This window comes from Myotis daubentonii, chromosome 19 (assembly GCF_963259705.1).
Source record: "Myotis daubentonii chromosome 19, mMyoDau2.1, whole genome shotgun sequence".
Classification (NCBI taxonomy): domain Eukaryota; kingdom Metazoa; phylum Chordata; class Mammalia; order Chiroptera; family Vespertilionidae; genus Myotis; species Myotis daubentonii.
The window spans coordinates 18,643,288-18,667,690 of NC_081858.1; the positions used below are offsets into that span (position 1 = coordinate 18,643,288).

Here is a 24,403-nt window from a genome sequence, read left to right on the forward strand (position 1 = left end):
TGCCTCCTTCATTTTCTCATATTACTAGAGGCCTGATGCATGAAATTCACACAGGGTAGGGTCCTTAAGCCTGGCCTTCCCACCTCCCTGCCTCCTCCTTCCCTCGCTCCCCCCACCCTGCCACCACCACTGGTCACTTGCCATGTTCCGTGCTGCCCCCTGGTGGTCAGCACACGTCATAGTGAGGGATCGAACTCCCGCTCTCCTGGTGGAATTCCAGAGTGGACAATTTGCATATTAGCTTTTTATATATATAGACTAGAGGCCCAATGCACAAAATTTGTGCAAGGGGCTCGGCCCTCACAGCCCTGGCTGCCTCGGCCCTCTCAGCCCCAGCTTTATTTGGAAGGTTGGCTGGACTGTCGCTCTGCTGTTCAGTCTAATAGCATATTAGCTCTTTATTATATAGGCTAATGTAAGCCCTGAGAGGGCAGAAGTCATGTTTGCTCTGTAACAAATACGCCAAGCACTTGTGTGGCTGGGAAGAATCTCAGAGGAGAGAGGAGGCAGTGAGCTGGAGTAGCCAAGAATGAGAGCAGACCTGAGCCAGCACTTGGAATGCTCCCCCCCCCCCCCCCGCCCAGAAAAGCCATGCAGCTACATGGGCCCAAGGGACAAGCAGGTGTCAGGGGCTCGCTCAGGTCTGTCCCAGCCCTGCTACCTCTGCTGCTGATGAGTAATGTCACTTAGCCTCTCCCAGCCCAGCCTCTCATCTGAAAAATGCCTCCCTCGTCCAGCCGGTGTGGGTTACATGGGCTGGTGCATGTGGGCAATGTTTGCAGACAGCCAACACTAAGTAAGTATGCGGATCCATTGCTCACATCATGTGTGGTCTTCTCACTCTAGTACCTGCCCTAGAACTGGCTTCAGAGACACCTCCTGTGCCCACCTTGCCAGCAGCCTGAATTCCCAGATGCTAACTTACCCCCCTCCTTTCTGGTTTCTCAAGGCAGCTTGGTGACAGAACGCTGTAATGTTGGAGCCAGGATGAACCCAAGGTCTGCCAGCTCCTCGTTTCATGAGTCGGAAAACTGAGGTTGGAAGGACTCATGCAACTGACGATGGCTTGGGCGGCTGCTCAGCACAGCTATCTCAGACCATGTGTCCGACTCCACCCTGCTTGAGAGGGGTTCCCTAATCAGAGCATCCGTGTGTGTGTGTGTGTGTGTGTGTGTGTGTGTGTGTGTGTACTTGTGCCAGGCTCTATGCTAACTAAGCACTGTACATGGATCACTCATTTAATCCCCATGAAGCTCTGTCAGTCAGTACAATCTTTATCCTCACTGGGTAGACGCGATAACTGAGGCACTAAAGGTCCCCAACGGGAAGTGTCCAAGCCCGGTTCCTTGGTGGTCTCGCTCAGGGGAGCGGTGACCACGCGAGAGGATTCTGTTTCTTTGGGGGGGTCTTGTTTCTCCCAGGGTATCGGAGGTCTAGGTGCAGGGGAAATGATCGTATCCTAAGGGATGCCGGACCAATGGGCGTGTCATGGCTCACAGAGCACTCTCCTCTCCTCACAGAGGAGGGCCGTGCGGGGGGGCCAGCAGGAGCGCTTGAACGTAGGCATGAGGTTGGGACCGCGAAGGTGTATCCATGGAACAAACAGTCAAGTTGGCCAAACGACAGGCCACCACACATGACTTTCTCTGCGGCTCTGAGGAAGACTGTGATGAGGATTCAAGAAGCTGCGGGCGAACGCGTGTTTGTACCTCTGGGAGGTCCCGCCACCACAGCACGGCAGGACAGTCACGGGACCACCTTGGGCATATTACCGTGGGCAAGGGCTGGGGAACCTTTGTTTTGCCAAGGGCCCTTTGGATGTTTAGCACATCATTCTCGGGCCACACAAAAGGATCAACTTAAAAATTCGCCTGCCACAGATGGTCAAACATTTAATTCCCTCACCCCTCATGCCTTGGCAGGGCCAGACCAAGGGATTTCAAGAAGACAATAGTCTGCACAGAGGATTAGCTGTTAAAACCTCAATGAGGGTTCACCCTCTCGTTCTAGACTAGAGCATTCTTTCTTAGTCATCAATAATTGGAGCGGGTAATGATTGTTGGATGAGTTCGTGTTCAGCAATTACTTGATGAGAGCTAAATTTAGCTTTAGACCTGAGGTGAGGCTTTGCAGTGTGACTGGATGAAGCCGGGCTCCACGAGCACAAAACAGGTGCAGCCTTGACGTCCAAGCAGGGTCCGGTGCCCAGCCCTGGCCCATTAATCCCAATCCACTCGCACAGAAGGCAACGTTAGTGCAATTAGCAGACAGGATTAGGAGGGGTGATCATCCCAGAGAAATGGAGTAATTTGTCTACAAGGAAAACAGCTCCCAGGGGCCCCGAAGGCCCAGCCGGTGGCCTGCGTGTGCCCTGCTGGCATCTCTGCCCATTCCCAGCACCCGCAGGAAGCCAGGTCTGACCTTGGGCAGATTGCGCAACCCCTCGCGATGAAATTCCTCATCTGTTACCTGAGACCGCGAGCCTTTCGTGATGGACAGGTGGTCTGGCGCAGAGGGAGCAGCCATGGGTTGGAAGCAGGCAACAGGGAATTTAAAACCAGCCTTGTCACCATCGGTGAGATGTGACCTTGACGGAGGAAAGCTCTTCGTTTGAAGCTGTTTCTCTCTCTCTCTCTCTCTCTCTCTCTCTCTCTCTCTCTCTCTCTCTCTCTCTCTCTCTCTCTCTCTCTCTCCAAAAGAAGAATGGAGTTGGAGATGGGCTAGATGTCACAGGATGGCCGTGGTACCTCCCTGGCCTGCAAACATTCTCTTGAACATGGTCTAAACCCATTCCTTGGCCTGTAAGAGTTCAAAGGCCTTCACATGGTTTCTGTGAATTTGCCTGCCGTCAGGTAGGTACCACATTGGTGTGTCTTCCCTCTGTTCTGCCCCACAACAACCCGGATGTCAGCCCAGCCCCCATTGCCAACTAGCACGTTGTGAATGCAGAGAAACAGAATATGGGCAAGGTGGCCACGGAGTCAGTTCATGCACCTCTCAGCCTTTCACCACCCCTCCCCTGTATCCCCTTACAGCAGTTCCCAACCTGTGGGTCTCAAACAATGAAAATGCATGCTGCATATCAGATATTTACATGACGATTCATAACAGTAGCAAAATCACAGTTATGAAGTAGCAACAGAAATAATTTTATGGTTGGGGGTCACCACAACATGAGGAACTGTATTAAAGGGTCGCGGCATTAGGAAGGTTGAGAATCACTGCTTAGGACAAGGTACAAACATCCCCAGGCACATTCCACCCAAGCCCAGGTGCCCCTAAATATGAGCTTCTATCCCAAAGCACAGATCAAAGTATTTCCCCAACAAGCTAGCCTTCTCCTGCTAGCAGTGGTCGGCAAACTGCGGCTCGCGAGCCACATGTGGCTCTTTGGCCCCTTGAGTGTGGCTCTTCCACAAAATACCGACTTCTGCGCATGGGCCACGAAGTTTCAATCACACTGTACGTGTGCGCCCGCACGTGGTATTTTGTGGAAGAGCCACACTTAAGGGGCCAAAGAGCCGCATGTGGCTCGCGAGCCGCAGTTTGCTGACCACTGTGCTAGGGGACAGAAAATTGACCTAATAAAGGAATACACCGTATTGTATCTTAGGAGATGATTTAAGCTTTGAAAAAAATTCAGCAGGGTAGGTGGGACCACAGTGCCTGGCACCTTCGAAACACCGGGCAAACACCAGCCTGTCAGTAGACAGGCATATAACTCACATTTTACAGGTACCCCCTCCTGAGGCTCAGAGAAGGGTCTGACCCACCCCAGGCCACACAGCTAGCGAAGGCCAAGCCAGGACTCAGAGTCCTTCTCCTTCTGACTCCCACTCTGGCGCTCACTCCCTGTGCAGAGGGGAGACCAGACCAACTGCTGAAGGAGAGGTCAGCAGAGAAGCTGGTGTCCCCTCCAAAGGCTCTGACACCTCCCTCCTGCCCGCCCAGCGAGCTGCCTGAACTTGCTGAGCAGGACACTCCGGGCAGCTGACAGCAATGGAGGCCAGGGCTGGAGGGCCCTGAGGAGGCCTGTCCCGAAAGGAGGCTCCTGCGGAGAGTTCCCACGCTGGGGAGGCTGTCAGGGCGCCAGGGGGAGATGCACCGGCTGGTTTTATGGACTCCTCCTGCGGTTAGGAGACAATGAACAGGAGTGAAGAGGCATGGCCGCCTGCAGCTTGTGGCTGAGCCGCAGCCCACGCAGACACGGCCTTCTCCCAGCTGGGACGCTGCCCTGAGTGTCCCAGGGTTGTGCGCAGGGCTCCCCTGGCCAGTCCTGCCCAGGGACTGTGTGCAAACAGGCAGGGAACAGGCATCACGCACACACAGTTCAGAAGGGACCCATCTGGGTTGGAGTTCTGACAGGCTGCGAAGTGGGAGGGAGGGGCTCGTTTCCAGTTCAGGCCTCAGCCCTGTGGGCACTGACTTATTCTGAGACCCCACAGCCCTGCTTCTCCACAGCTGGGCCCATCTGACTCTCACTGGGAGGCCTCACCCCGCCCCTGGAATTAATCTGAACAGACAGGGGGCAAGCACTGAGTTACCCTCGGTACCAGGTACCATTGAGACCAGCCAGTGACCTGCCTGCCACCTGGCCTTTGCTTGCACTGTGGTGGCTGGCTTTCTCTGTTTCTCTCCACGCCCTAACTCACTACCCTCTAGAAAATCCTGACTGCCCAACTGGTGTGGCTCAGCGGTTGAGCGTTGACCTAGGCACCAAGAGGTCATTGGTTCGATTCCCAGTCAGGGCATATGTAGGGTTGTCCATCCCCTTGGAGGGACAATGCTGTGATTCCCTGGGGGGTGGGGAGCTGTCTCCCTGGTGAAACAAACAGGCCCGATGTCCGATGTCCGACTTCCCCTTTGCTTCCTCTCCTCCGTTAATACCTAGCGAACTACGGTAACAGTCACGTTTTGAAAACCTCCAACCAGTCCTGTGTGGCCCCCTCTCCTCAGAGGCCAGGGACCAGCTCTTGCATTGAATGACCAACTCTCCTCGGACTGTAGCCACAGCAGATGTTTGGGTGGTGACCTTGGCATTGTTCCTGCACAAACTTAGGATTGTGTGTGCTCATGGCTGATGCTCCATTATCTCTTCAGGGCCCCTGACTGCCCCAAGCTTCCCACCAGCTCTCCGGTTAGCTCATCCCCCCCACCCCGCAGAAGGCTCATTGCTTACTTCCAGCCTAGATGAGGTCTTGGTGCCCTAAGTTACCAAGATGCCACTGAGCACTCAGTGTGCTTTGTTGCTATTGCCTCCTTATCATCTGTCTCCCTCACTAAATGATAAACCCTTTGAGGGCAGGGACCTGGTCCACCTTGTTCACGGTTGGGTTCTACTGCCTAGAATGGTGTTGGACACATATACGCACTCAGTAAATAGTTGTTAAATGAATCCTGACTTCCATTTAATAATGCATTCAGCGCCCTCGCCAGTTTGGCTCAGTGGATAGAGTGTCAGCCTGTGGACTGAAGGGTCCCACGTTGCAGGCTCGATCCCCAGGAACGGGTGTGCAGGAGGCAGCTGATCAATGATTCTCTCTCACCATAGGTGTTTCTCTCTCTCCCTCTCCCTTCCACTCTGAAATCAATAAAAATATATTCCAAAAAAAAGAAGGAAAACTTAAAAAAAATAATTCATTCATCCAAAATTTTGACATGCTCAGCACAGAACAAGGCCCTGGAGATTCAGAGATCGATCCATGGGCATCACTAACGCTGCAGCATGTCTTCCACCTCCTCCCATAATACACTGAGCCACGCGGCCAGGGCTCCCGCCACTCCAATGGGGGAGCAAGTAGGTGAGCAGTGGGAAGCAAGATGAAAACTGTGGATTCCAGCTATAAATTATACAAATGCTTGGCATTAAAAAGGTATTTGAACACATCACATATTAAGTCATTCGTGCGCTCTGCAATTACTTTATCTGTCATCAGCATATTCAAGCCATTTGAAGTGGTGACAGATGGGAAGGAGCCCATGCCAATTTTTCCTGCAGGTGTGCATCTGGGCTCGAGGGAGGACCTGTACGTGCAGGAAGGGAGGGGAGGGGAAGGTGACCGAGGTTATGAAACGGGAGTTGATGCGAGAGGCTTGGCAAAAACATAAAAATTACCGATTTGCATCCTGGCGAGCTTCAGCCATCACGATCCCTGGGAACTCAGAGGGACCATGCACTGGGCAGCTCGAGGGAGGCGAAAGGACATGTTGCCCACTTTACAGAAGGGGAAAGTCAAGGCCCAGCAGAACTACGGGGGTTAGTAAGGCAGAGCTAGTGACCCAGGAGCTCCGGCTCCACTCATCTTGTTGGAGCCTAACCCACTCGGCTAATCAATTCTCTGGGTGCAGCAACCTGGAGAAAGGCAGGTACATGGCAAAGGAGGGGAATAGGGGGTACAGATGGCGTGTGGACTAGGGCTCCTCAGAGGCCCCCAGATGAGGGATTGAGAGAGCATCAGGTGTGGGATGGAGGGATGGGAGGAGCACCATATACCAAATGCCTGACCCAGGCCAAGGAATTTTCTAGAAGAGGTTCTGGTATAGGGTGTGAGATCCGGTCTGGAAGAGGTGAAAGCGCACCTCTAAACCTGGAGCGAAGGCAGAACTTCCCGGGTCTGAGAAGGTACTCCTGCCAGGTGTCTGTCACCTGTGCCCATGTCCACTTGCCCCTCCCCCCCCCCAAATTCCCAGAACCCAGGGTTCTGCTTCAGACACAGCTGCTCTGAGAAGGCCTCGAGGCCAGGAGGGCGCGGCTTACTCTGCCTCCTCTTGTCACTGAAACAGGTCCCCCCTCCGCTGCCCCACAGCCCACCTTCTTCCGGATCGCACTCTCCTAACTCTCTTAATTGACTTGGGTATCAGAGCTCCCCCCCTCCCCTTTCCTTCTAATCCCATCATAAATCTGGGCCAATCAAAACGCCCCCTTAGGCAGATGAGCCCCTACCTGCGCCCCACCCCAGACACACACACACACACACACACACACACACACACACACACACACACCCTCCCCGGGGTGATGAGGCCAAATGTAGAAGCGAATTCCCTCTGCAGGGCCCCTTCCCTGCAGGGATAGCCTGTTGGGCATGAGGTGATGCTGGTTTTCTTCCCTCTGCCCAGGCAGGGAGGGTCAGGTTGATGTGCGCATGACTTCCAGCCGGTGGAAAGGAGCTCTGAGTGCCTTTTCTGAGCGGGGAGAAAGGAGATGCTTCAGAACTGGGGAAGCCTGGGCAGGGCCTTGCCTGGCAGACGGGTGAGGTACCTTCCCCATGCCAGGCTGCTCTCACTTGTGATGGGCAGTGGGCCACCTTGCTGAAAGCCAATTGCCAGGCAGCCTAAGTGCCAGAAACCGTTGACTTCCAGCAAACTGGCTTTCGGGGAACTGACCGAGAGCCACACAGTGGGGCCAGGCAGGACGATGACTGCTCAGGGGAAGGGCAGGCTGGGTTCTGAAGTGATGACTGTGCGGGCGAAGGGAGCACGGCGTACTCCGGTTCCCTTGCTTCCGTTTCGTGTCATAACAATATCCGGTTTGTTTTAAAATGTTCATAACAGAGAAAGGGGAAAAAATTATGTTTCTCAAAATAGGGCACGGGTTTTTCAAAATGGGAAAGCTTTGTTCTTGGATAATGTGCATCTTTTTTTAATATGTATTTTTATTGATTTCAGAGAGGAAAGGAGAGAGAAATATCAATGATGAGAGAGAATCATTGATCAGCTGCCTCCTGCACTGATCTGGGGATTGAGCCCGAAACCTGGGCATGTGCCCTGACCAGGAATCAAACCGTGACCTCCTGGTTCATAGGTCGATGCTCAACCACTGAGCCACACCAGTGGTGCAATAATGTACATCTTTATTGGAATAAAGGCCAGTCAGGGCATATGTATTGAGATTCCTGCTTTATTCATTCTTGCGTTTATTCATTCCTACAAGAAATAGGGACTCACTCCCCACTGAGACAAAGGGCTTGCTGGACCTGGGATTATAAAGATGAATAAGGGCCAGTCCCCAGCTTTGAGGGGGAACTAATCTGGCGGGGGAGCTGGCATGAGAGCAGAGAATTACCATGCAGGGGGTTCTGGGATGTGGGTGCTCTGGGAAAAGGATGGAGGGACCCCGGGCCTGGCAGGAGGCAGGAGGCCTTCCTGGAGGCAACAACCTTTGAGCAAGGGTATGAGGAGCCAAGCAAAGGACAAGTTTTGGAGCTGAGAGTCCTGGGAGCAAACAAAACATGTGGAGGCTGAAGCGGCATCATTATTCCAATAATGCCCCCCAAGTCCCCAGGACTGAATCATGTGGACCAGCAGCAGGGATGGGGAGGGCGGGGCCAGATCAGGGCCAGGCCTGTGTACCAAGCTGAAGACTTACAGGTAAAGTCCCCTGTGAAGGACAGATGGGAGAGGAGGCCAGCTCTGCGTGTAGGGAGGGGCAGAGAGCCAAGAGATTACTGCATAGTCAGAGCAGGAGAGGCCCGTGTCCTGGAATCTACTCCATATTGGAGATCAACGCTGCCTTACACGTCTTCATCACCCACCACAAGTGTGAATCCAACAACCTTAAACTTCATAAGATTCCAAGTAGAAGTTGAGACTAAAACTGGAATAAAAATGCAGAAACTGCCCGACCTGTGTGACTCCAGGGTTGAGTGCCGACCTATGAACCAGGAGGTCACGGTTCGATTCCCTGTCAGGGACAAGCCCGGGTTGCAGGCTCAATCCCCAGTGTGGGGCGTGCAGGAGGCAGCCATCGATGGGTCTCTCTCATCACTGATGTTTCTATCTCTCTCTCTACCTCTCCCTTCCTCTCTGAAATCAATAATCCTTTTATTTTAATGCAGAAACTCCAGGGGCAAACATATGCAGCTACTGCAAGACGGAGACACTCGGATGGATCAAGAACAATTTCAGGAAAGTACTTGAGGGTACAAAGAAGTCAGGCAGAACTATGGCTCCCCTTCCCGGAGGAACTGAGAGCCGGATTCCGACAGGGTGCCCAGGAGCCTCAGTGTCTGCATTTAAGGAGGCTCTGCCGCTGAGGCATCTACCATGTGCCTGGAAGCCTCGCCCCTGTGGCCCCGGCCCAGGGGTCCTACTCACTGGCTGTCTCTGCTCACTCTCCACGCAGGTCATGCACAGAACCACCTTCCCAACCCAGTGGCTCCGGCAAGATCTCTGCCCCCCGAGGCCAGGCCCCCGGCCGGCACTGCCCCTCGCCACGCCCGATGTCAAGAGAGGATGATGCATGCTCCTGAATGGACTGGGCTGAAGTGGGGCCCAGCCCTTGCCGGTCAAGTGCCAACAGGGCGGCTCTGAACCTGCCAGGCGGAGTTAGTCATCACCCTTACAAAATAGAATACCCCACTGGTTCATGGAAGGAAGAGGGAGCCCCGCAGGGTCCACTAGGAACTGGGGGAACATTATTAGCCAGCACAGCAGGACGGTCAGGGAGTGCCCCTAACTCCTGCTTCCCTGGCAATAACTAACCCCCCAAATCTAAACCCCTAGTAACTAAAGGTCAGGAAGAAAAAGAGCGGGGACACATGAGATGACGCCCATGCTCAGCCCTTTTGCCCGGTCATGTCAGCCATCCGAGAGTTTTCTAAGCATCTCTGTCCCTCAGCAGGCTTCTCCCTACATAGTCGGTAGGAGAAGCAAAAGTTAGGGCCATGAACCCCATAGAAACCAAGCCATTGCTTCAGGATGCCTCCCCCATCTTTCCAAGTAGCACTTCCTGGCTCAGGGGTGGAGGGGGACCCCAGCTCTCTGACATGGATCCACATCCATGTGAGAGAGACACATCAATTGGTTGCCTCCCACACACACCCCAACCAGGTCTGGGGATTGAACACATAACCCAGGTACCCGCCCTTGACCAGAATTGAACCCACAGGTTGAAGTGCAGGCCAACGCTCTAACCATCGAACACCAGCCAGGGCTAGCCGTAAGTTTTGGGGAGAAAAAAAAATCCCCGTTAGTTCTTCAGCTAAAACCCAGTGCGACTACCTTTTAAATGTCTCAGTTCCCTCCACTTCTCTCCACAGCACTCCGCCCACATCAGCTCCCAGGTGCCCTGTGCCCAGCCTGCGGTCTTGTTCTCTTTCCCTCCATGTGCCACTCCAGCTGGAAAGATCTCCCCTGGATTCCTCCCCTAAAACCTTCCCACAGCTGCCTGCCGTGGTCCTTACCCTGACCTGACTCCTCCCAACCACTCCAGCCTCATTTCTTTCCCACTCCTCCATCTGTCACTCAACAATAGAGCCATACTCAGCTCCTTTCCATTTCCCCCTGTATGCTGTTTCCTCCACAGCAACATTCCCATCACTCACCTCCCTCCCTCCTTCTCTCTCTCCTTCCCCACTGCTTTCAACCCACCTCTTCACTTACGCACTCCTGTTCATCCTTCTAGTCTGCTGCCTTCAGGAGACCTTCTCTGGCCTCTAGACCAGGTTACATCCCCCTGTTACCTATTATCATCTGTCTACACTTAGCCCGTCTTGCCCAGCTGGCATGGCTCAGTGGTTGAGCATTGACCCATGAACCAATAGGTCACCGTTCAATTCCCGATCAGGGCACATACCTGGGTTGCCTGTGGAGGGCGTGCAGGAGGCAGCTGGTCAATGATTCCCTCTCATGATTGATGTTTCTATCTCTATCTCTCTTCCTTCCTCTCTGAAATCAATAAAAAATATATTTTAATATAAATAAATAGATAAACTTAGCCTGTCTGACCCTCATTAACACTTTCTAGTGACAGGTTTCTCATGACTGAGCCAGTCCTGGTCGGTCTCATTGCTCACCACTGCTTTCCCAACGCCAGCACATTCCTGGGTCAATAGATGTTTGCTAGGTGGAAACTAAACCCATTTTCAGAGCAGCTATGACTCTCCGTCTCTCTGTTGCCTCCCCAGAACCCCTGCCCAATGTCAGCCTTTAGTTCTGAGTTCATTTCATATCTGGGATCCTCCTTTTATTCAATCGCACTAGACCAATTTACCTGTTCCACTTCCCTGAGAAATATCTGCTGTCGTCACTTTTTCTTACTCCCCCCCACTAACTCAGTCTCCTACTCCTTCCCTAGACAGTAAATTCCATCTCACCAAGAAACTCAAAAGCCCCCAGAGCATTGCGAGATGTTGAGGAATTAGCTACTTAGCTTTTCGAGGCTGTACGGAGGGCTGGCGCGCCCCCTAGGGGTGACAATGAGTACTTCTGTAAAAACCATCTGGATCCCTGTCAGCAATTTCCAAACTCACGCCCAGAATCCCTAGGTGTAAACCTGGAAGCACTGTTAGGAGTCCTCTAGCCCAGCTGCCTACAGATAAAGCTTGACCCCTGAGCTCCCAGAGTTGTTCAAGAGGGAGTAGGATTGCAAAGCCTCGTTTCTAGCAGACCTCCGTCACCCACATAATAACACACAGGCGACACTCTCTCTGGTCAAATTTAGTAATCATATGAAATGGGAGGTATTTGCTTGTAGACATTTTACGGTACCTACAAAATGAATGCTATTTTAAGATATTCTTTTTAAAATATTTTGTATTGATTTCAGAGAGGAAGGAAGAGGAGAGATAGAAACATCAATGATGAGAGAGAATCATTGATTGGCTGCCTCCTGCATGCCCCCACTGGGGATTGAGCCCACAACCCAGGCCGGGCATGTGTCCTGGCCAGGAATCGAACGGAGATCTCTTGGTTCATAGGTCGACGCTCAACCACTGAGCTACTGTGGCTGGGCCTTGACATGGTTTTAGATGCTGCGTTGCAACTACCCTTTAACTAGCACTCGTCAATTTTTCAGCTAACAAATATCTGTCATTATCTATTAAATACTTCTTCTCTTTACAAGTACATATCTCTGTGAAGTCAGATTTTTTTCCATATATTTCAACTGAAACAACACAACACATTTTTGTTGGTGGTGAGGTTCCTTTGTTTTGTTTTGTTTTGTTTTGTTTTTCAGAAACAAATGTGAGAAATCAACTGTCTTCTCTTCAGCCAAACTTAGAAAAGTTACAAACATCTAAAACACTGCCACTCTGCCCTGGCCGGTGTGGCTCAGTTGGTTGGAGTGTCATCCGGTACACCAAAAGGTCATGGGTTCGATTCCTGGTCAGGGCACAAACCAGGTTTTAGGTTTGGTCCCTGGTCAGGATGCGTGCGGCTGGCAGCTGATGTAAATCTATGTTTCTCTCTCTTAAATCAATTTAAAATAATAATAATAATAACACTGCCACTCTCCTCATTAAAGTTTCTTTGCTTTGGAAAATATAGTTATTTTTTAATTAAAATGTTATGTATGTTGACATGCAATGGGTTTGTTAATTTTATTTTTATCTAACACTTTTTTAAATGTCTCAGTTTTAATTTCTATTGTATATGATGAAAGATAAACCATGGCTGTAATGTAAATCAAACTATAGCACTTCCCTCCTTAAAACCTTTCCATGGATTCCCACTGCAATTAGAATAAAATCCAACCCTTTTCCGCAGGACAGGCCCACAGCACCCTCCTCCCTACTCGGCGCTCCCCACCCAGCCCTGGCACAGCCCCCGGCTCTGTTTCAGAACACATCCAAGTTGCCCTCACTTGGGTCCTTTGCACTTACTTTCCCCCCAGTCCCTGCATGGCAGCCTGGTCATCATACCAACGGGCACCCTGCTGCCTTAAGACCCTCCACCACCACCTTCCCCACCCCTACCCACAGCAGCATGTACATGGGACACACCCACCACCTGAAGTCATCCCATGTGTCTGTGTTTTCATGGCCCGTCTTCTTGCACCAGCATAAAAGCCTCATGAGGGCTGTGGCCTCACCTGCCTCTGTCACCCTCTCTCCCCAGTATGTAGGACAATCTCAAGCAGGTCACAGACCCTCCATCCGTGCTTTTGAGTCATTGCCTGTGTCCTGTGCCAACAGGGACCGTGGACAGGGAGGAAGGGGGAAGCCTTGGGTGAGAGGGCTCTGGGCAGACACATCAGGCCAGAGTCAAAAGCTAGTTGACAATGGGGGTGGAGGCACCTCATAAATACTCTGCCTTCTGTAAACACCTTAAAAGGGGGACTTGAGAGAACCCTTCCTGTGACACATGGGCACAGCATCTCCCTTTGTCACGTACGAGCACACACACCCTCAATTCCTCATCTGCGCACATTCACTCCAGCTTGTTGACTAAGCTACATAAACATACGTTCAGACACACAGGCGTGCACCCACATTCGCCCCATTTCTCTTTTTAAAAGTCCTCCCTCTTCCTTTCCTGAAATGCTGTCATTCCCGTTCTCTCGGTTCCTACCCGATTTCTGAGACACACAACATGTTTTAACTCCTTGGCTGCTGCAGGCGTGGAGTCCATGAGAGAGGAGCTCTGAGAGTCTCAGGCAGCCTTTTCTCTCGTCTTCGCTCAGCGTTCGGTGAATGCTGGATGTCCCCAAAGACGTCCTCCCTCTGAGAACAGTCACCATAAAGCATTGACGTGTCAACTCAGCCTGTCACTGAATCTCGTGTCTTTATTATATTTTTTATATATTTCAGGGAGAGGGAGAGAGAGAGACAGAAACATCAGTGATGAGAGAGAATCATCCATCAATCCATCTGCTTCCTACTGAATGCCCTCTATTGGAGATTGAGCCCACAACCCAGGCATGTGCCCTGACCAGGAATTGAACTGTGACCTCCTGGTTCATGGGTCAATGTTCAACCATTGAGCCATATCAACCAGGCTGTCAAGGAAAATCTTGCAAAATTAACAAAAGATACAAAATTAAAGTAGAAATCATTAGAAACACATGACTGATCCCACGGTTAGAAAGATTTTAACAAAGATATTCTCCCCAACTTTCTTCTAGTGTTTATATGGCTTTTAAAAACAAAAAAACAAAAAACATTGAAGTCTTTGGTCCGTTTGAAGCTTTTATTTTTTTCTTCAACTTTTTCTCACCCGGGGAAGGGGGTCCCTTGTGTCCTCTCTCCATCCAGCCACCCTCAGAGCCCCCCTTTCATCCTAACCTGAACTTGGCCCTGCACTCGCTTAGACATGACAACAGCTGCCAGCCATGTAGACTTCAGGGAAAGCCTGTGCCCCTCAGGCACCTCCCAGAGCGATCAGAATCCCCCCATGAACTTGAGCTGTCTGCGGGGAAACAGGTTTGGGGAACTGGAGGAGGCAACTGGAAGGAACTCAACAGCGGGAGGGACCCCCCGACGTCGGTTGCCTCAGCCACTTAAAATTCTTGGGAGCCCTGGACGGAGTCGCTTGGAAAGAGAGAAAAACGGACTTAAAAAGCCATTCCGGGGTTTGAACATGTGTTCTGCGCTGGTAGAATTCAGGACGAGGATTTGGAGGACCCGGTGGGAGTATCTTTCACTGCGCTCCCCTAATCCTCTCCAAATCGCCTAGGCTCTACAGCTGTTGGTGAGCCCGATAAACTATGTGTTCAATTATTCTTGGCCTGGATGGGGCGGCTCGCCTCAAAGGCTTCGGGATGTAGAATTCGGGCGACTTCAATCAGCCGGGCCCTCCCAGGGCTGCCTCCAGGAGACAGGGCCTGTTTGAAGAGCCAGTGTTTCCCAGTCAGACTCTCTCTCCCTTCCTCTTCCTTTTCATCTCCGCCCAGACGGGGCAGAGGCGGCTGACACCTCCCCACGGACCCGGTGGTGGCGGGGAGCGGAGTTAGCTGTGGGACCCGTGCCAAAGCAGAGAACCCAGGCGATAAAATAATTACAAATGAAAGGGAGATTAGCGGGCACTGTCGGGACAAATGCTTCCAAAATGGTTCCTGAGATCTCTGGCCGGCACATTCTCAAAGGAGACAGCACAGCAGCTGCTGTCGCCATGGCAATGGGGGCAACAGATGCCCGGCTGGGCGCGCTGGCTGCAAATGGCAGACCCAGCCAAACGCCAGCCACGGGCACGGAGATGACAGACCGGGTCACCTTGGCATCATGGAAATGCGCTGGTAATTAACACAACTTTGTGTTCTCCTGTGTCTGCTCTCCCTCCGCCTCCCCTGGCTACAGCGGAGTCCCGCTAATAAATGGTTGACAGCTGTTGAGAGACGGGCCGGGGCTGGAGTCGCTCTGAGAAAGGCTCTCTTTGGGGATCCCCCAAGAGCTGCTGGTAGCTCTCTCTCCCACAAAGTGCTCGTCTGCACCCCCTTGGGCAGGTTCCACCTTTGGCGACTTCACTTCCTTGGCCTCCTTTGGCAAATGCCCATTTGCTAGTTTCTGTATGTTTTTCACCACGTGTGGGCCGTGATCCACCCCCACCAGAATCACCTGGTTTGCTTGTTACAGGGGCAGGTCCGAGGGCGTCATTCCAGGCCTCCTGACTCAGAAGCACCGGGCATGAGCCCCCGTCACGTGCAACTTCGACGAGTTTCTCATGTGCTGCCCACGTGGCCTTGAGTTTGGGGTCCACCCCAGGGCTCTGCCACGGGGCCCAGCTCTGCCCGCTCCCGCCAGCCGGACCTTAACTACCCAAGTCGCCAACATCAACCCAGCTTCGCTTGAGCCTCCCCAAAGGCTGGAGAGAGAGCCGGGGGGAGCTGAAAAAGCCGGGCCTGTGCGCCCATGGCTCCGAGGTGAGCAATAGTTGGGTGTCTCCGAGGTGACAGTCCTTTCTCCCGTCCGGACACACAGTGGCGGGCGTTTTTCTTTCCGTGTCGTGCCTAATGCTTTGCAGACTTCTGGAGGGGAACGAGGGCAGCTCAGAGGAGGGCTTTCCCCACCTGGAAGTCAGTCATCTGTAGCCACGGTGTGGGGAGACCCAGGGGAGAGGCTGACCCCGGAGCTGGACCATTCGCTCTCGGCCTTCAGTGGAGCCGGACCCTCTGCGTTTCCCCATAGTTAGGAATATGGCTTGATGCAGCCTCCCCCCTCCATCGCCTGCGCCCCAGGCTGGCACGGGGCTCACACAGGCACCAAGGGCTGCACTCAATGCCTAGGAAGTGATTTCCGTTTCATTCTTGTGTTTACCCCTGGAAATGGGGCAAAGGTCCAGATAAGACACCATTTTCTTAGGTTCCTCTCCATCCAAAATTCCCTTCCGTCCTCTGACACTCAGTTGGCCCAGTCCCTACCAGATTCACATCCCTTCACTTTCAACATTGAATTTTTTCTGTTCCCTCCAGCCCCTACTCGAGAGAGAAGAACTTCCTAGATATAAGTTGGAAGACGAGAGGAAAAGAAAAGAGGGGATGGACTTTTGCCCAGTGGCTGGGGGGTGAGGGGGAGAGAGAAGGGTTTCACAGTTCATACTTTTCCAGGAGAGCTGAACATAAACCTATTTCATGGATTACACTTGGCCCAGAAACCTGTTCCCATAAGAGCTCTGGCTGACTGGAGACACAGGGAGATGAGTCCTACGCTGAAGGGAAAGCATACACTGAGATCCACTCGCTGGGTCTGGTGCCAACTCTGGGAAATAGAAGTCAGAGGGAGCCTCTTCGCAGTAGTGCTTCTCCAGGAGCAACGCAGCACCCCCTGGTGGCTGAAGGGCTGTGAATGTCATTGCAATTTCCTGGAAACGGTGCCACCTGCTGCACGCTCTGGGGCCTGCTGATTTGTCAACCAAACTTCCACAGGTACTTTCAATTTACCTACTTAAAGGAGGCAGTGTTGGGCTTTTGGAAGTGAACTTGTGAAATAAAAAAAGAAAGCGAACGTACAACATGGTTTGGCTGCAGCCATTAAGCCAGCGGTTCTCAACCTGTGGGTCGCAACCCTCCTTTGGCGGTCGAACGACCCTTTCACAGGGGTCGCCTAAGACCATCCTGCATATCAGATATTTACATGACAATTCATAACAGTAGCAACATTGCAATTATGAAGTAGCAACGAAAATAATTTTATGTTTGGGTCACAACATGAGGAACTGTATTTAAAGGGCCAGAAGGTTGAGAACCACTGCATTAAGCCGACCATGCTCTCTTCCCCACGGGGGCCTGGTGTGCAATGGCTGCAAACAGTTGCATTCTGATTTATTTTTTAAGTATTTATTTATTTTTGCAGGTGGATGTCGGTTATTCTAACATTGTTTCTTGAAAAGATGATCTTTTCAACACTTGTGTTTGTGGATTTATTAATGTTAGCCATTCTGACCGGTGGGAGGTGATATCGCATTGTGGTTTTGTGTGGAGGTTCCTCAAAAATGTAAAAGTAGAACTACCATGTGACCTGACAATTCTGCTTCTGGGTATTTATCTGAAGAAATCCAAAGTGCTAATTTAAAAATATATATGCATTCCTATGCTCATTGCAGCATTACTTATAGTGGCCAAAACATGGAAGCAACTTAAGTGTCCACATATAGATGAATGGATAAAAAAGACATACATAGCCCAGCTGATGTGGCTCACTGGGTTAGAGCAATTCTCAGGCACCATCTGTGTGTCCTACAATCCAACTCAATTCTGACACTATCTACCCACTGGTTAAGGGCACAGTCCTACAAAACTGTCCCCCTTCCCCACGTCAGACACCAACTGCAACTCCAGTTTCTCCCCTGAGCTCTGACCAATTGACTGTAGATCAGGGGTTCCCACAACCCCCCTCTTGGGTTCAATAAATTTGCTATAGTGGCTCATAGACTCAAAGAAACAGGTTACTTACTAGACTGCCAATCTTCTATACATATAAAAGGCTAGTATGCAAAGTGTCCCCTTGGGAGTTCGACCAGGAGAAGGGAGTTCGATCACTTGTTATGATGTGCACTGACCACCAGGGGGCGGTGCGGAACATGGCGGGTGACCAGTGGCAGCTGCGGGGCGCTGAGGGAGTGAGGGAAGGAGGAGGCGGGAAGGTGAGGAGGCAGGGAACCTGATTGCTGGGCAGGCCTAGGGACCCTACCTGTGCACGAATTTTGTGCACTGGGCCTCTAGTTTATTATAAAAGGAACAGCCAGATGGGAAGGGTCTTGCTTCTGTGCTCACTCCAATACCTTCACCTGTTCACCAGCCTGGAAGCTCTCCTACTTGAGTTTTATTTTTTTATTTTTATTTTTTTTAAATATATTTTATTGATATTTTACAGAGAGGAAGGGAGAGAGATAAAGAGTTAGAAACATCGATGAGAGAGAAACATCGATCAGCTGCCTCCTGCACATCTCCCACTGGGGATGTGCCCGCAACCCAGGTACATGCCCTTGACCGGAATCGAACCTGGGACCATTCGGTCCGCAAGCCGACGCTCTATCCACTGAGCCAAACCGGTTTCGGCTCCTACTTGAGTTTTAATGGAGGCTTCAATACGGAGACACATTTTTGTTGTTTGTTTGTTTTTAATATATTTTTATTTCAGAGAGGAAGGGTGAGGGAGTGAGAGATAGAAACATCAATGATGAGAGAGAATCATGGATGGGCCGCCTCCTGTACACCCCACACTGAGGATCCAGCCTGCAACCCAGGCAAGTGCCCTGACTGGGAATTGAACCTTGACCTCCTGGTTCATGGGTCAATGCTCAACCACTGAGCCACACCAGCTGGGCAGAGCCCTGTTTAGTTAAACCACTGGCCATTGATGATGAACTCAATCTCCAGCCCTTCTCCCTTCCCTGAGGTGGGGATGGGGGCTGTGACTGAAAGTGCCAACCCTCTAACCAGGTGGTTGGTCCCCCTCAGGCGCTTTTCAAAAATCATCTTATTAACATAACGAAAGACACCCTTTTTGCTTCCATCAGAAAATGCCCAGGGTTTTAGGAGCTCTGTGCCACAACTGGATGCAAAACCAAACACATATTTTTTATTCTAAATCCCAGCATCACAAGACCCCAGACATTTGGTGCAGACCCTGAGGGGGCTCCAGTGATCCCCTGAGATCCGGGGGGACAAGAACCAGTGACACTGGCGTGTTAACTCCGGATATGTTGCTTCCACAGATCTGTGAAGACATGAGAAAAGTTTAAGTAGAAAGGGGAACTGTGGGGAAGCACGGGACTTGGTTGGAAAGTCTGTAAGGAGAATTCTCCAAAAGGTCGGGGGCCTCTGAGGGGACCTTGCCGAAGGCGGCATCAGCTACCTTGACTTTTCCAAGCAAGTCTGAGTCCCCGGGTGTTTTGCTAGAATCTCTGTGTTTAGTCTTTAAAGCCCTGACCTTGTAGAAGCACATACTTTCTCAAGGATGCTTACCCTGCTGATTGTATCTAATAGTTAATTTTAGTCCAAGCTGTTGTGCCAGTAAAAGCCAAAGGAGGCAGGCGAGCAAGGCTATTTGGTGGCGATAGGCAAGTAGTCCTTTAGCCTCTCTTTCACAGAAACATGTGTCAGAGTAATCATTCATCCGTCATTCAGGGTCTGCCAGTCAGCCCCAGCAGGGAATTTAAACTTAGTCCCCTCAGAAGCCATCGGCCCCTCTGCTCCACCCCGACACCTTCAAGATTCATCTTTGCCATTTCACAGAGCTGGAAGCTGGGAGGTTGTCTGACCACCTATCACGTTGCAAAAGGTGGTGGTAGGGTCTCATTTGACTCAACATGAGGCTCCCACGGACGTGTCTGTCATCCCAGAGAAGGTCCCTAGCAGCTGTCTCCAAGTTCCAAGTGGTAGGAACTACTCTGTAGATAATAAATCAAAACACCACTGGTGCCCCCTCAACACCCGCCGTCACTCCCCTCCCCTTCAACCTCTGTCAACCACTTTGCTCCTCTCCTCTCCCTCCAGCTCCAATGAGCTTCCCCAGCCTCCCTCCAACCTACACACAATGCTCCCCATCCTTTCTCCTCCTTCCAATTCCCCACACCAAGACTGCGCACCTGTCAGACACTGTGCTACCTCTGTCTGGGCCGAGGGAACCTCCTGTCCACCCCCCACTTCCTGAGGTCCCGGGCCTCCCGACAGCTGGGTCCTTCCTGGCTCCCCTCCCATCACCAAGCCAAGCCAATGTTCCAAAATAGTCTCCCGAACAATGAGGACAACTGCGCAGTTATTCAGCAAGGTCTGTGCGGCCAAGACGCAGAACGACACAGGAAAGACAATGGGGGGGGGGCGGGGGCAGGAACGCTGTGGGGGCCGATGAATTCAAAACCTGCATTTTTCCTAAAGGATGACCAGAGAATGGATGGGCATAAGGCTAAACCACAGCCAGGGCCCTACAGCTTCCCATCCCTAAGACTGTAAAGACAGAGAAATGGCTTCCCTTAAAATTGCCTTCATTATCCTCACAGGGTGACCAGGATGCAGGGCCTGGGTCACCAAAGGTGACGGCCTATTGGAAGGGCTAGCGCTCTTCAAACTGCAGTTTCTTAAAAGGCCCGGATTGGAGTCCAGTTATACCTGGTGATAAAGACTAACTGGAGCTTTAAACAAACAGGACCAGTTGGGAAGGTCTATGGGAGGAGCTAGGGCTTATGGGAGTTCTCACACTTGGCATAATTGTGAGAACCCTACACATGAGAACCCTACAGAAAGAATTCTGTGTTTATAAGAAAGCTCTCTGGTTCCCACTCCCCTTTTCCTTCACTTCCGTTTTCCCGCCTGTGAATACCCTCCATCTTAGCACGCAGGCCAGATGCGTGTGGCTTGTCATGTCCACACAGACGGCAACCCTTTCTTTTTCCCCAAATCCTTTTTGCTGACAAAACACTGAGTTGATATTATTTTCCAGTCAACAATAGCAATATTTTTGTAAATGTTATAAAACATACAGCCGGAAACATAAAGTCATTATGTTTACCCTTTGATGAATTGTCACCAAATGAAAGCATCTGTGAAACTGTCACCAGATCAAGAAACAGAGCATGGCAAATCCCAGGCCCCCCCAGCCCCTCCACCCACACCCAGTCACTACTCCACATCCAGCCCCAGGGCAACCACTCTCCCGACTTCTAACACTGTAGCCTAGTTGTCCTGTTATTTGAACTCTAAGTAGTAAACTCATAGACTCTGTATAATTTCATGACTGGCTTTTTTTTTTTTTTTTCACTCAACATAAGTGTGTGAGATTTGTCCTTCTAGAAGTTGTAGTTCATTCGTTCTCATTATTGAATAGTATTTCATTGAATGAATAAGTATACCACTGTTTATCCCTCCAGACGACTGTAAGGCATTCGGGGAGTTTTCATTCTGGTGGCATTGGTAAGAGGGGTGTTGTGAACCTTCTAGAACAGTGATGGTGAACCTATGACACACGTGTCAGAGGTGACACGCGAACTCATTTTTTGGTTGATTTTTCTTTGTTAAATGGCATTTAAATATATAAAATAAATATCAAAAATGTAAGTCTTTGTTTTACTATAGTTGCAAAGATCAAAAAATGTCTATATGTGACACCAGAGTTAAGTTAGGGTTTTTCAAAATGCTGACATGCAGAGCTCAAAAGGTTCGCCATCACTGTTCTAGAACATGATTTTTGATAAATATATGCATACAGTTGTGTTGGTGTGTACCTTGGAGTGGGATTACAGTTCTCAGCAATATATTTCAAAGAAAAGAAAACCAATTCAAGTGTGATGTAGACTTGATTGTTGCAAGAAATGGGTTCTGTGATTGTAGAGGACCCACGCTGGCCATGAGCAGTGGACAGAGTGTGCTTGTTGGAAGGACAACTATAATGCAGGGAGACACGGACAAATCTAAAGGAGATTGTTCAAAAAAGCATCATATTTCTTTAAAATGATGGGACAGAACTCGGAGAAAAGGTCACAGAATCGTTCAGAGGAATAAGGCTGGTGGGTGGGATCGGTGACTGCCTTCAGAGAATCTGTGTGAGATCATACAGTTGCTCTGCCTTCTTTATGCTCAGCTTTCAGGCAGTGAGCGCTGCGAGTCCTTGGAAAAGGAGAGACGTGTGGGCTCTACAAGGAATCTGAGCTGGGAGATTTTTTTAATAATTATGGATGGAGGTTAGGAGGCAGGTGATATTCTGTTATCTCAAGAAAAGAAGACTTCGAGTTACCGTTCTTTGCCCTGAACCTTCCTACTGTGTGTGAGTGGGATAACTCCATTCATGCTAGCACAGTGGTCGGCAAACTGCGGCTCGAGAGTCACATGCGGCTCTTGGGCCCCTTGAGTGTGGCTCTTCCTAAGCCTTAGGAGTACCCTAATTAAGATGATAACAATGTACCTACCTATATAGTTTAAGTTTAAAAAATTTGGCTCTCAAAAGAAATTTCAACCGTTGTCCTGTTGATATTTGGCTCTGTTGACTAATGCGTTTGCCGACCACTGTGCTAGCAGATCCCCTCACGGACACATGCAAAATATTTATGAGCAATTTTATGGGATTCCCATTCTTTTTGCAAGTGACAGAATTAATCTTCCCCTTATAAAAATAGGAAAGCGGAGCACCAGGGAACCTACATTTTTCTCGTTTCAGTTTTGGTCGACATCCCGGAAATTGTGTTTGAGTAACTGAAGTGACCCAGCCTGTGAACCAGACAGAAACCCTCAACCTTCCACCCAGCAAAGCAGCTGGCTGGGCCTACAGCGCCACCTTGTGTCCACAGGGAGGCAGCCACTTCTTAAATGCACCATCAGTCAAGCTTTCTTCAGCTATTCTGTGTTGAGTATTATGCCTCACTAACACGGTAGGCGCCAGGCATACAGACATGAGTAGACAGTTTTAGAGTTCAAGTTTTCATCACCATCTGGCTTCGGGCAGTTTGTTTTATCTCACTGTGCCTCAGTTTCCTAATCCTGAAAATGGAGATAAAAATAAGAGGGATACAGTTTTTCATATGAAATGTTTGTCAACCTAGTCATCGCTCCACACATGGCAAATACAAAGCATGATCCCTTGAAGAACTGACCATTCTTGTAGGGGAGGCAGACATGTAAACGGGACACAGAGAACATATGATAAATAATGAAATAAAAACAGAAATCCTTTTGTGGGTATTTCATCCACACAACAAACATCAAAGCTAGCATAGGTTGCTCTTACATGTGGCCTCTAGGAATTATGATGTGAGACTTTCATCCCAGTCAAAAGACAAGCACAGACTAAAATAATAATTAAGGACCCCCTGGTCCTTTTAGGCATAGGGAGTAAGTTATCTGGCATTATTAACTTTCCAGGCTATATTTCTTCACCCTTAGTCGTTACATATTAACATATCACATATAAACATTTCAGAATTTTATTCCATCTATAACAGATATTCACGTGCATTAACTTTAGAGGGTTAATAGCAAAGAATATGGTTGACAAGATAATGGCATTAAGCCCAGCTGGTGTCGCTCAGTGAGTGAGTGTCGACCTATGAACCAGGAGGTCACAGTTAAATTCCCAGTCAGGGCACATGCCCGGGTTGCGGGCTCGACCCCCCAGTGGGGAGCGTGCAATGATTCTCTCTCATCATTGTTGTTTCTCTCTCTCTCTCCCACTTCTTTCCTCTCTGAAATCAATAAAATATATATTTTTAAAAAGATAATGGCATTAAAAAATATCACAGCCATGCCCTAGCCGGTGTTGCTCAGTGGTTAGAGTGTCAGCCCCATCACCAAAGGGTTGCGAGTTCAATTCCCGGACCCAGTTGGGGTGCATTTAGGAGGCAACCAATTCGTCTCCCAGGAATGATCCCCGCAGCCACTAGACACCACCTACAACCTTCTTTGCAAGCAGCTGCCTCCTCTGGTCAATTTGTTCTTTCTCCCGTTGCTAATAAAGCTGCCTTTCTCTCTCTCCGTGGCCATCTCTGCTTCCAACCTGAGCCACAGACCCCCAGCTAAGCCACAGCAGGCGAGTGGGAGCCTCAGACCAGCACGAGGACTGGAGGCTGCCGCTTGGAGGGTGGCCACTTGTCTCTCTTTCCTAGCTGCATCCACAAGAGGGAGCTAGGTGCCAGCTTCTCCAGCCACCTGGCAGCCACCAGGACACCTCTTCTGCTCTCTCAGGTGTGGCACCTAAGAAGGTAAAATTTATAATATCTTGCATCCAATCAAAAATTACCAGGCATGCGAGAGAGAGAGAGAGAGAAAGAAAGAGAGAGAGAGAGAGAGAGAGAGAGAGAGAACACCCCAGAAAAATACCAGCCATGATGAGGAGAAAAAGCAAACATGCAAGCAACCCAGAAATGACACAGATTGTAGAATTAGGAGACAAGTGAGGCAGACAGTAAGAGCAAGGAAAATTCCTGGGTGGATGGAATGGGGAAACTGAGGCAAGATCATTAAGCAGGGCCAAACAATGTGAACAGCTTACAGCCAGCCAGTGAATCGCAAGACCTTATCTCTCCTAACCAAGGACACTTGAGAGCAAATGGTTTCTCCCTCTCTTCCCTAACCAGAGAACACATAACTGAAATCCCCCTGGTTGGGGACATAGAGGACAGGGACCCAATTAATGCCATTTGTGCCATCCAAATCCAAGGATGGATGAAGTTAGGGAAACAAGTAACAAAAACCAGACTCAATTCAGACCGGACCTGGTCAGTTTGCTCAATGGTTACAGCATCAGACTTGGGCTCAGCT

At 50.4% G+C, this 24,403-nt stretch overlaps 1 long non-coding RNA gene and 1 other non-coding gene across 3 annotated transcripts in view; both read left to right on the forward strand.

Moving 5' to 3' along the window:
• The window catches only part of LOC132222295 (uncharacterized), a 139,313-nt gene that overhangs the window by 66,268 nt on the left and 48,642 nt on the right, over nt 1-24,403 (forward strand). The window lies entirely within an intron of this gene.
• Nucleotides 16,905-16,995, forward strand: LOC132222337 (small nucleolar RNA SNORA70). Its single transcript, XR_009450200.1, has one exon. It is a non-coding gene; the product is annotated as a small nucleolar RNA SNORA70 (small nucleolar RNA).